The sequence below is a fragment of the Crinia signifera genome, chromosome 5, assembly GCF_055691185.1.
Source record: "Crinia signifera chromosome 5, ASM5569118v1, whole genome shotgun sequence".
Taxonomy (NCBI): Eukaryota; Metazoa; Chordata; class Amphibia; order Anura; family Myobatrachidae; genus Crinia; species Crinia signifera.
Genome location: NC_139221.1, coordinates 102736131 through 102747110, shown reverse-complemented (window position 1 = coordinate 102747110; position 10980 = coordinate 102736131). Strand labels below are relative to the sequence as shown.

At 39.1% G+C, this 10980-nt stretch overlaps 1 protein-coding gene and 1 long non-coding RNA gene across 3 annotated transcripts in view; one reads left to right on the top strand and one right to left on the bottom strand.

Moving 5' to 3' along the window:
• Positions 1–10980, bottom strand: part of GALR1 (galanin receptor 1) — a 199430-nt gene that overhangs the window by 118722 nt on the left and 69728 nt on the right. The gene's annotated exons all lie outside the window — the stretch shown is intronic.
• Positions 1–10980, top strand: part of LOC146080453 (uncharacterized) — a 117410-nt gene that overhangs the window by 92462 nt on the left and 13968 nt on the right. The window lies entirely within an intron of this gene.

Sequence of the window (10980 nt, the reverse complement as noted above, 5' to 3'; positions counted from 1 at the left end):
GAGTTTGTGGTAGTGAGTTTGTTTCATGGAATGTACACAAATGGGCTCACCCAAGAAAGGAAAGTCTTAATTAGAAATGTCAGTCTGCAGTACTCGTGGCAAGGTTGGCTGACTTTTCTACAAAGACTTGGGAAATGTGAATAAAGAAGTGGATATCATCCTGCACCTCAAAAAAAGTTACAACTACTGTAAGAAAGCAGGTCCATATAAATAGCTGTAAGTGACCATAAGGGAAGTACAGTACTAGAGGTTTTAAAAGCTGTCAGATGGATGATTCTGACATAGTTGTACAATTATAGCAAGTAATGGTTCTTCAACAAGTCTTTCCATCATTGTGGGGTGCAGAAAAATTGTCTGTATATTAATTTTGGGTATTGTGTAGTTTCACGACGCACACATGGCGCCAGCATTCTACGCTCGGCAAACTATCTAAAATAAAGTAACTTAACTCAATGCCAACGTGGATAGTTCATACCCCCACTATTCACGTTGGCAAGGAGTTGATTTTAGATAGCGTGGCGAGCGAAGCTAGCCACCGAGCCCGCAGCGTGGGAAAGCGAAGCGAGCCCCCCAAGGGGACTCAGATGTCATACCTTTGTTGGCCAAATTATATTATTTAAACCCCTCTAAATGCATCATTATTGATAAGAAGGTGTGCGTCAGAGATTCTGACCTGTGTACTCACATTTTACCTTATAATAAAGATTAATTCTACCTTTTCCCCTGCTTAGGAGGGTGCACATAAATGTATTTAATATGTAATCTCAAAAAGCAATATGAGTTTACAATTGCACTCCAAATATAATTTACATTGTTCAACGAGTTCAACATGAGAATGCTCACAGGAACCACCTTACACCTAATTGAATTGAACCACATGATCTAGAAGTATGAGTTCAAAAACTAGATTTACACAAGCTATAATGCTATATAATGATTTTACAATTGAAAATAGAATATTCTAATAGTGATATGTGCATTTAGAGTGCCTTCTCTGTTACCAGCTACCATTGACGGGCATGGCTGGGCCGAGATTCCTTTTTATGGGTAAGAAAATTAACTAGGCAATTCCACAGCAATTTGGTCACTTTTCATCCAATTCCGACGAGACATTGGATGAAAAGTGTTAAAATCGCATGTGTTTGACATCAGGTCCGATGCAATGTGCGGTCCCATGAGCAAAGCATCAGAGCCTGAAGATCACACATGCTGCACTATAGATATATTGCATTGCCAAGCCTCTGGCAGGCTTGGCTGGGATCACATATGATACATCATGTGCAAAATGACTGCATACAGTATATTATATGCAGCCCTGCCAAGGGGGATCGAGGGCGAGACCTCCCTTTGAAGAAGTTATCCTAGTATATGGGCACCATTAGATAGTGGCACCCCTTTGATGGAATCAAAATTTTGAAGGGACAGCTCTGCACTGAAAAAATTGTGTTGTCTCACAAGGAAGGGGTGTAGGCTCACAGTAATACCCCAAGGGTACAGAAATATAGTGGGTGACTGGGCAGGTATACGTGACATGGAGGTCATGGGTGACTGGGGAGGCTGGGGTGACAGGGAGATAGAAAATGACTGGGGAGGCAAGTGTGACAGGATATCAGGTGACTGGGGGGGGAGAAGTGACAGGGAGATAGTGGGTGGCTGGAGGGGCAGGTGTGAAAGATAGAAAGATCAGTATGAGAGAGATATTATAGAAACAGCTTAAAATGGGCAGAACACAAAATAGGGAAAAATACCTATAAGCCTTCTCCACCTGCCCAGCCTCCATCCCCTTCCCCCTAAATACACCTTTGACACTTCCCTCAGACCAGAGATGGAGAGGATAAGATCTGGTGCTATTCGGCTTAACTCCCTCTCTGCCTGCCAGACACCTCTGTCCTTGCTCCGGTATGGATATATTTTTCACTTGAATTGATACATAAAAACATTATAGTCTGTACCTTTGACACCTTATGATAGAGACAAACAGTCATGATTTACTTACAGTATGAGGAAGGAAAAGGTTAAGTGAAATTAACTTATTGTGCACTGCAGTTTTTCAGAAAAGGAAGGAATGAAACAGATACTTATATACAGTATATGAAATCAGAGGTGTCTAGAGAAGTCCTTTAAATGAATGTAAGGTTATTGTGACAAAGCATTATCAGTTAAGTATAGTATGCATTATGAAAGAAAAAAATGAGCCGTGCACTCTATAACAAACAATATATAAATAACAGTGTCATCATAATAAAAGTGGATTGTGTATATTCATGCTAACACACAGTTATTGACATCTGGTGTTTTAGGTGATGAGTACTCTTGGTGAGACAGAAAACAATACTAATAGGCCCTTACATACTACCACTCAGTTTAGCCGTAGAATTTACCAGGGACATATATACACATTGGAAAGGTTTACCATCTGCGCCGAATAAAGAGCAGGCATCGTTCAGGGTTGCCTCCTATGCCCAGCAAGGCCATCTTTTGCACTGAGCTGGGAGGGCTACTGTCTGGGAGGCACACAAGCATAGAGGCCCCAGAGAAGCCTAAGGCAGGGCACAGCAAAATTACTAAATAAAATGTTGTTTACATCAATCCCAATAGTGTAGGCTGGCATCCCTTCTCCCCCTGTCCTCCTCCTCCAGTGGTCACACTTAAAGTCAGATATGACGTCATCATGCGCAACGTTATCAGGTAAGAGCGGTAGGAGAGGTGAGGTTGTGTAGATAGGGGCCCCACTGCAGTGCTTTGCATGGTGGCCCATAATGCTTATAAGATGGCCCTAATGCCCAGGAGGTAGAATCAAATAGTATTGTCAGTACTGTACCTGGTGAGTCATTGTTACTGCCTAGACTGGTGTTCAGTGGCACCTCACCGCATTAGTGATCAGACTCAAAAAAGTTACAACTCCCAGCAGCCCTTGTTGTTTATTTTGAGTCTGATCACTAGTGAGGTGTGGTGCCACCAAACATCGGTTCCACCGGTCACAGTGACTCCTCGGCTACAGAACTAACACTAGCTCTAGGCACTTAACCTGGTATTTATTGATTGCAAGAAAATAGGCTACTTATAGAAAAGTTCTGGGCTTTAATTCAGTGAGATACAGTACTTGGTACCAAGGCTATTCAAATAAGACCCATGAGATGGATATTTTTCATAGTTCAATGTGCCATCAAATGCCCTGTAAGTAAAACATTTCTAAAATTGTAATTTGTTGCAAATACACTGTCAACAAAATGTAATGTTCCTAAACATTACTTTAATGTTAAGCTGCCATTTGCGTGTGGTCTACAAATATTCCTAATATTCCAATTTGCACTTGGTCTTATTACTGGTATCAGCAACAAGATTCTCTAGGTAACCACATAACCTCTGTGCGAGTTGTTATTCAAATAAACCAGATGCCTGTGAGTCATGTCATACTAAAAACAATTATGAATAGCATATTTATTTTCCATTTGTTCAAATGACTACTCTAAAAATATAAGCATATGTCATTATCTACTGATATATATTTGACTTTTGTTATAAACTTTTTTGGTCTTCATTTCTCAAACCAGAGCTAAACATTTAGCCTTATTCTTTTGAACAGTAATCATAAAATCTATTCTCAATATATTCTCAATGGGCTATGTAAATAAATAGCACACTATAATCCCCCTATAAATACATTTAATGTAGATTTGTGTTGCAAATAAAATCCATTTGTTATCATCTATTTATTTATATATATATTTATATATATATATATATATATATATATATATATATATATATATATATATATATATATATATATATATATATATATACAGTGGCTTGGTGCTCCGGCACTGCTGGGTCCCCCTTGGGGAATGCTGGGCTCAGGTGCCCTCCTAGGGAGCAGCGCTCAATGTATACAACGGAAGAAAGAGGCGGCACTCTGAGGCTTGTGCAGAAAATTAAGCGTGTATTGCACACATGTCAAGTGATCTACGTTTCGGGGATAGATGACGGGGAGTCTATCCCCGAAACGTAGATCACTTGACATGTGTGCAATACACGCTTAATTTTCTGCACAAGCCTCAGAGTGCCGCCTCTTTCTTCCATTGTATATATATATATATATATATATATATATATATATATATATATATATATATATATATATATATATATATATGTAGTGTCTATTTGTGTGTCTCTGAAACACTGCCATCTGTTGGCAGCAAGTGAAACTATTTCTCTTTCTCTCACACACATGCACAAACACAGAGGCAATCACATGGTAGAAAACTAACTTTTGAAGCATTTGCTTTGAGCGAATTTACTAGCTTAGCTATACAAAGATTAGCAGCATTTGGTGCAAATATTGGGGCAGATGTATGAAGGGTCATTATGGGGTGAAGGGGTATCAGCGCACGTTATGTGCACTGATACCGCTTCTCCCCCATGTATGAAGCAGCCAGCGTGCGGTACAGGACAGAGGCGCTATGTGCCCCTGTCCATATCGGCGCTGCTATCTAAATGATAGCAGGCTGAATGTATGAACGGCCAGCATCGCTGACCGTTCCGCACGCTGCCGTTTTTGGCTTCGCCAGCATCAGGCTGGCGAAGCCCTATCTAAACAGCAGGGACAGCGCTGTCCCTGCTGTCAGCTGTGGGCTGCGCTGGGGATCTCGCGTGAGTAGCGAGATCCCGCGCATGCCCAGTGCAGCCGGCCGGGGGACAGGAGATAGCGCATCAGTGTAAACTGATGCGCTATCTCCAGGAGGGGACATCGCCAGAGGGGGGAGTTAGCGCTCCCCCGCTTCGGCAGACAAGATGTTAATACATCTTGTCGGTCTCCCCTCCTGCTTCGCCTCGCTAATGAGGCGAAGCAGGAAGTATTATAGCGGCGCGATAAGCGCTGCTATAATACATCTGCCCCCTTGCCCCATAGCAAACCCACACAAATGCCGATAAAGGTATCTAAGCATTTGACATTGTTTTAGCATAGAAAAAAAATTGTTAAAAATAAAATATGTTAAAATATGTATCACACTGACAGTGCTCAATAATGGACACTAATTAAGAATTGATTACATGTTAAAATGTATTTTATCTTTAATTGATGTATACAGCAACTATACATTTATATTAACAAACCGTGAATTTCTTTCCTACGAAACATTTTCGTTATACAGTACTTTAACAATGTTGTGGTATCTTTAAATATGAGGCAAGCTCAAGTTTACATTGTTTTATGAATGAAAATATTTCAACATATTTGGATGCATGGGAAAGCAATCAATATATACTGTAATTAGCTTCCCATGAGGATGAGATAAATATTTATGGTTTTTATGGATTTAAAGGAGGCTATTGAACTGCAGAATTTATTTAAATTCACTTTCAACAATAACACACTTTTTAAAAGTTGAAACGGACTGATTTCTTTAAAAAGTGAATATAAAATTTTTTAGGAACTATTATATTCTGTATTTTTATCTGTTTTTTTAATAAGCAAATCAAGAATTACTTTGAGATCCTTCAATGCTTGTTTTTCATGAACTGTAAGAATTTCTTTATACTATAAATGTCAACATTTTCTACTGCTGCCGGACTGATACATTCATTTTTCTCAGTATGAAAAACACACAATAATCAAAGATGTACAGTATATTATTTAGGTTTAAACCAGGGGTGTAAGTATGGCGGTAAGGGTGGTACAGTGTACCGATAAAATATATGGTGCCACCATAATAAATACCCCCTCAAGCTTTCACTGCGCATGCGTGCATATGTGTCTGCCGGGGGGGGGGGGGGTGCGGCCTCTCCCAGGTCTGCCACCCCCGTCACAACTGATTCCCTTCGGAGGGGAGGGGAGGGGAGCGCATTGCGCATCTCTCCTTCCTCTCCCTGTGTCACTGTGACTGGACTGTCAACCAATAAGAGCTCACGGGCTGGCAGTCAATCAGGAGCCAGCCCGCGAGGTATGATTGGCTGACGGCCCAGTCAGGGACACAGTGAAGGGGAAGGAGAGATGCGCGATAATGTGTAATGGCATTATGGCATGGGTCATATGTATTGGGTGTGTGACGCGTAACAGGCATTACAGTGTAAATTTTGGCCGTGCGCCTAGGCATGCAATATTCCTGTTTGTAGTTTATGTGGCTCCTACATTTTGTGAGCAAGATGCAATGCACAAGCCCAAAAAGAAATGTCATTGTGTTCTAAAGTTTTGTCATGTAGCCACTCCCCCTAGTGTCATATGACCATGATCACGCCCTAACCACGCCCATTTTTCCGACAGGCAGCACAGTACCACTAAGTAATTATTTCTACTTGCACTACTGGTTTAAACTTAGAAATGCAACAGCTGTATAAATTATCCAGATTTTATAGGTTCATTCTTTCTTTCTTTATTTCTTTTTTGTTTGCATGTTTATTTGCTTTTTAATTTAATATAGGTGCTCATAATATAAAGAATATTTGTATAGCTTTGCATTAACCTTTTATTTGTATTTATTTCAAATGTATTATATTTTTTCTGATTGATTTGCTATACTTTCTTTGGTACTCTTTACTTAGCACGGCGCCCATCGCGGCCATCGCGGGCATTGAATGCACTAAAAAATCGGGTGTGACACGACCGACACGATGCCCGCGATTTCCCATAGGGAACAATGTTAAATGTCTCAATTGACCCGATTTTCCTGTTCAATGCCTCAATTGACCTGATTTTTCCATAGGAAACAATGTTAAATGGCCCATCGTGGGGTGGCGTTAACAATTGTGGGGGCCATTTCACACTTCAGGGTGGCTATTTGGCCTCTGTGAGCCATTTTTCATTGTTTCCTATGGAAAAATCGGGTCAATTGAGGCATTGAACAGGAAAATCGGGTCAATTGAGACATTTAACATTGTTCCCTATGGGAAATCGCGTCTCACCCGATTTTTAGTGCATTCGATGCCCGCGATTTTTTTACCTGCGATGCCCACGATCAAAATCGTGGGCGCCGTGCTAGGTAAAGCGTACCCTTTCTTTTCTATGTATGACATTTTTTTTCCATACAGTATTTTATAATTAGTCCTACTTTCTGCAAATGCTTCCATTTGCTCCTATTAAATATCACTTTACCTTACACAGATGTGTGAATATATATATATATATATATATATATATATATATATATATAAAAAACATGCATACAGATGTACAGTATCATTCAATTGATTTTGGAGATTTGTAGGATCTGTATTTTACAATACTCTAAAGCTTATATAGAATGCAAATCCCAAACTACAGAAGAAAGTTTCCATAGAATTTTAAGTACCCTGAGACTTTTTTTTACAGTACTTAATAAAACAGAACACTACATACTGTAACTCTCTTTTAACCTGAATAAAAAAAAAAAAAAAAAAAAAGATCAAATTAATATACAATACTAGTTATCTGGGTATGTTAATGTATCATTGTGTAAAGCATCATTAGCCTGCTTTTTTTATTTTGTTATTACAATTATATTGTACAATACAATTATATTGTAGACACACACACACATATATATACCAGTTATATATAGCGCACACATATTCCGCAGCACTTTACAGAGAATATTTTACATTCACATTAGAGGAGCTTACGATCTATATTGCCTACCACATATACATGCACACACATTCATTCTAGGGTTAATTTTGTTTGGGAGCCAATTAACAACACAATTAAAACAATTACTAAACTTGACTTTGTTGCCTATAACATGGCTGTTTTTTTTCTGCTTCATTGCTAACTGGCTGAACAACGGTAGTTCCTTTATAGATATCTCTATAGACACCACCCTCTTCCACCCATATTCCCTGGGAGCTCTACTGTACTTCATTCCCCCCACATGATATACCACACCACATAAAAAATAATGTACTATTTCGAGATATCTACCACATCTTGAGTCTAACTAACCATAGACAAAAATCCATTGGTCTACCACCACATACCTATTTGGGGAAACCCCGCCTTCCCTCCTTCCCTCTACAACTATCCACAAAAATCCATTGGTCTACCACCACATACCTATTTGGGGAAACCCCGCCTTCCCTCCTTCCCTCTACAACTATCTGTTTCACAAATGGAGAGACAGAGGCCTAGAAAACTCATCCCAGGTGTGACCCTAGTGGACAAATGTAATCTTTTCACAATTTTGTGAGGAATACCATTTACCGTACTCTCATTTCTTTATGTACCTCCAGACCAGACACTTCCTAATGACTCTTTAACCACTTCAATCCTCCTTAGCTACATTATTAATCTCAGATCCCCTTCAGAGAATCATCATCACCACTGCAACACACCTATTCAGATCCAAGCCATTATATTATCTCCTCATCAAACCTGCCTCTGCTTCCAAATGGAAAATCCTTCATACACTTCTCACTCCAACCACACTTCACTCCCACTAACAACCACTCAAAAGAGCATATACCTCATTATCTCATTTTGTTCCCATGGCTTCCGGAGAATGTCCCAAATGCCATATATCGAAGGCCTACTTTTTCCACTGCTTCTGGGAGTATGGAAAAATTTGACATTTCTGGGATAAGCTCATTAATCACATCTCTTCCTTGTTCTCTGTAATGATCTCTCCTGACCCCCTGGTATGCTTATGCACTAATATTTAGTAATTGGATGAGGTAATCGCAAGAAATCCCTAACCCCAATCTTGAAGATGTATGTGGACATGTCTGTATATTATTCAATAAAAAATATTTTTTTTAAATCCTAAACATTTCGGATATGATGCCAGCCTTATTAGGCCACTTGGACCTTATCATACATCAACCCTCATGGGTTAGTGTACTGTTTTCTTCAATGCAAGCTCCAGATCCTAAACCCAATGTGTTTCATCTTAATCAAGCTATTATCAGGTGTACCTTTAGCTTTATGGTGTATATTGGTAGTCACATTCCTGAAACAATATCAGTTTGGGTCAGTGGCACAATAGTATTGGGTGGTCTAGTTGTACGTCATGATTTTGGAAGGAAAGTCAAATAATGGTACTTGCAGTAGTCTCTTGGTGGATAGTTTCCACCTCTTAATCAGGCATTAATCGAATTGCTTCCTCAGCCAGCTGATACTCTATGTGTGCCTGTAATTAAGCGGGATCCTGCTTCAATACAGGCACACACAATATATATATATATATATATATATATATATATACACATAGACAGAATGTGGCAAACAACATGCAAAAGGTCTTCTTATATCAGAGATGGTGAAGGATTAATAAACTCCAAAATGTTAGCACCTTTATTGAACCAAATAAGAAGCCCTTTTGAGCGCCGTTTGCCACATCCTGTCTGTTTGCCCTTCCTTCTTGGCACCCTAGGCTGCATATCCCTACTTTGAAATTCCCATTTCAACCACTACCTTAATATATATGTCATCCAAAATAACTAGTAGTAAGAATAACAGTGCTTGCTTTCTGAGATTGGTTTGTTTTGTCAACATTTATGCTTTCAACAGCATACAGTACTGTTAAGCGAAGAATGAGAACATGAAAGTAAAGTTATTTAAAGCATCTTTACCGATTCAGCTTTAGAACTGTGAACAGGATGCTAAAGCATTGCGTTTACAATTCTAATGCTGAAACTGTAAAAATGCTTAAAATAAAATTTACAGTGTTGGTATTTTGTGCTCGATGTTGTGATTTTGACATTTTGGCTACACATTCAAACTTCATATTTATTTAAGAAAATTGAATTAGATTCAGCATTTATAAGGAAATATGTTTGGCAGAAAATCAATAACTGTAAAAATCTCAAGAACGCATAAAGGTGTGAAAATATTATATATATTTATATAATATTGACTAAAAAGAGGCATAACACTCTTCAGCTCCAATCTAGCGTATTAGTGTGTAGAATATCTATGTTTTTCTGTAGACTGCACAGTAACTGCATGGGATTTTATTTCTTCAAAGACTATTAATTTTATTTTAGTGAATAGTATGCGAGCGTCTCTCTTAAGCCATAATGAGAACCGATGTCAATAATAAGGGGCCTTATTCTAGTTCACTCTTTCTGACAAAATCCTTCTTAGATGGACAAAACCATGTGCACTGCAGGGGGGCAGATGTAACTTGTGCAGAGAGAATTAGATTTGGGTGGGGTTTTACTTCAAAGTGAGATCTATATTGCAGTGTAAAAATAAAGCAGTCAGTATTTACCCTGCACAGAAACAAAATAACTCACCCAAATCTAATTCTCTCTGCACATTTTACATCTGCTCCCCTGCAGTGCACATGGTTTTGTCCATCTAAGAAGGATTTTGTCAGAAAGAGTGAACTAGAATAAGGCCCAAGGTTGTGTCTATGCGTAAAAACTAACTAAATTCCACGTGAATGCCCACAATTTTCTCAAATCCACTAAATGTTTACAATTAGATTTTTGCATTTTCATTAAAGCCATTTTCTAGCCCCAAATACAGAAACTAGAGAATGCCATCTAGTAAGAAGCACGGTAATGTAAAAATGTGTACACAGAATATCAACATTAATATGTTAAAGATATTATTTATTTGTTTGGAAAATGACATTTAAATAAGTTCAATATTCTTAAACCCAATCAAATAAGTGTGAAAACGGAATTAAGACCTGTTCGCTAGGCTGCGTATATTTGATGCCTAGCAGGCAGGTAATTGTCACCCCTGAACGCTTGGCACCCGAATCCCCACGCTACGACGCAACCGCATGTGTATGCTTACAGAACTGCTCGCATGCCCCCACACAGAGGAAAAATAAGTTAAGGGTTACTTACCATTTAATCATGTTTTCTCTGTTCATATGAAAAGACTTACTTTTCATATGGACACTTTCTGCCAAATTTGTAGCGGGCGCTGATGTCTTGTGTTGTCATCTGACAGCCCCAAGCAGACAAGGCCAGGCCTCACTGTGTTTGCTCGGGTCCATCCAGCATTTCCGTGGGCACACCCACCTTTTTGTGGGCATGCTCATGAAAGCT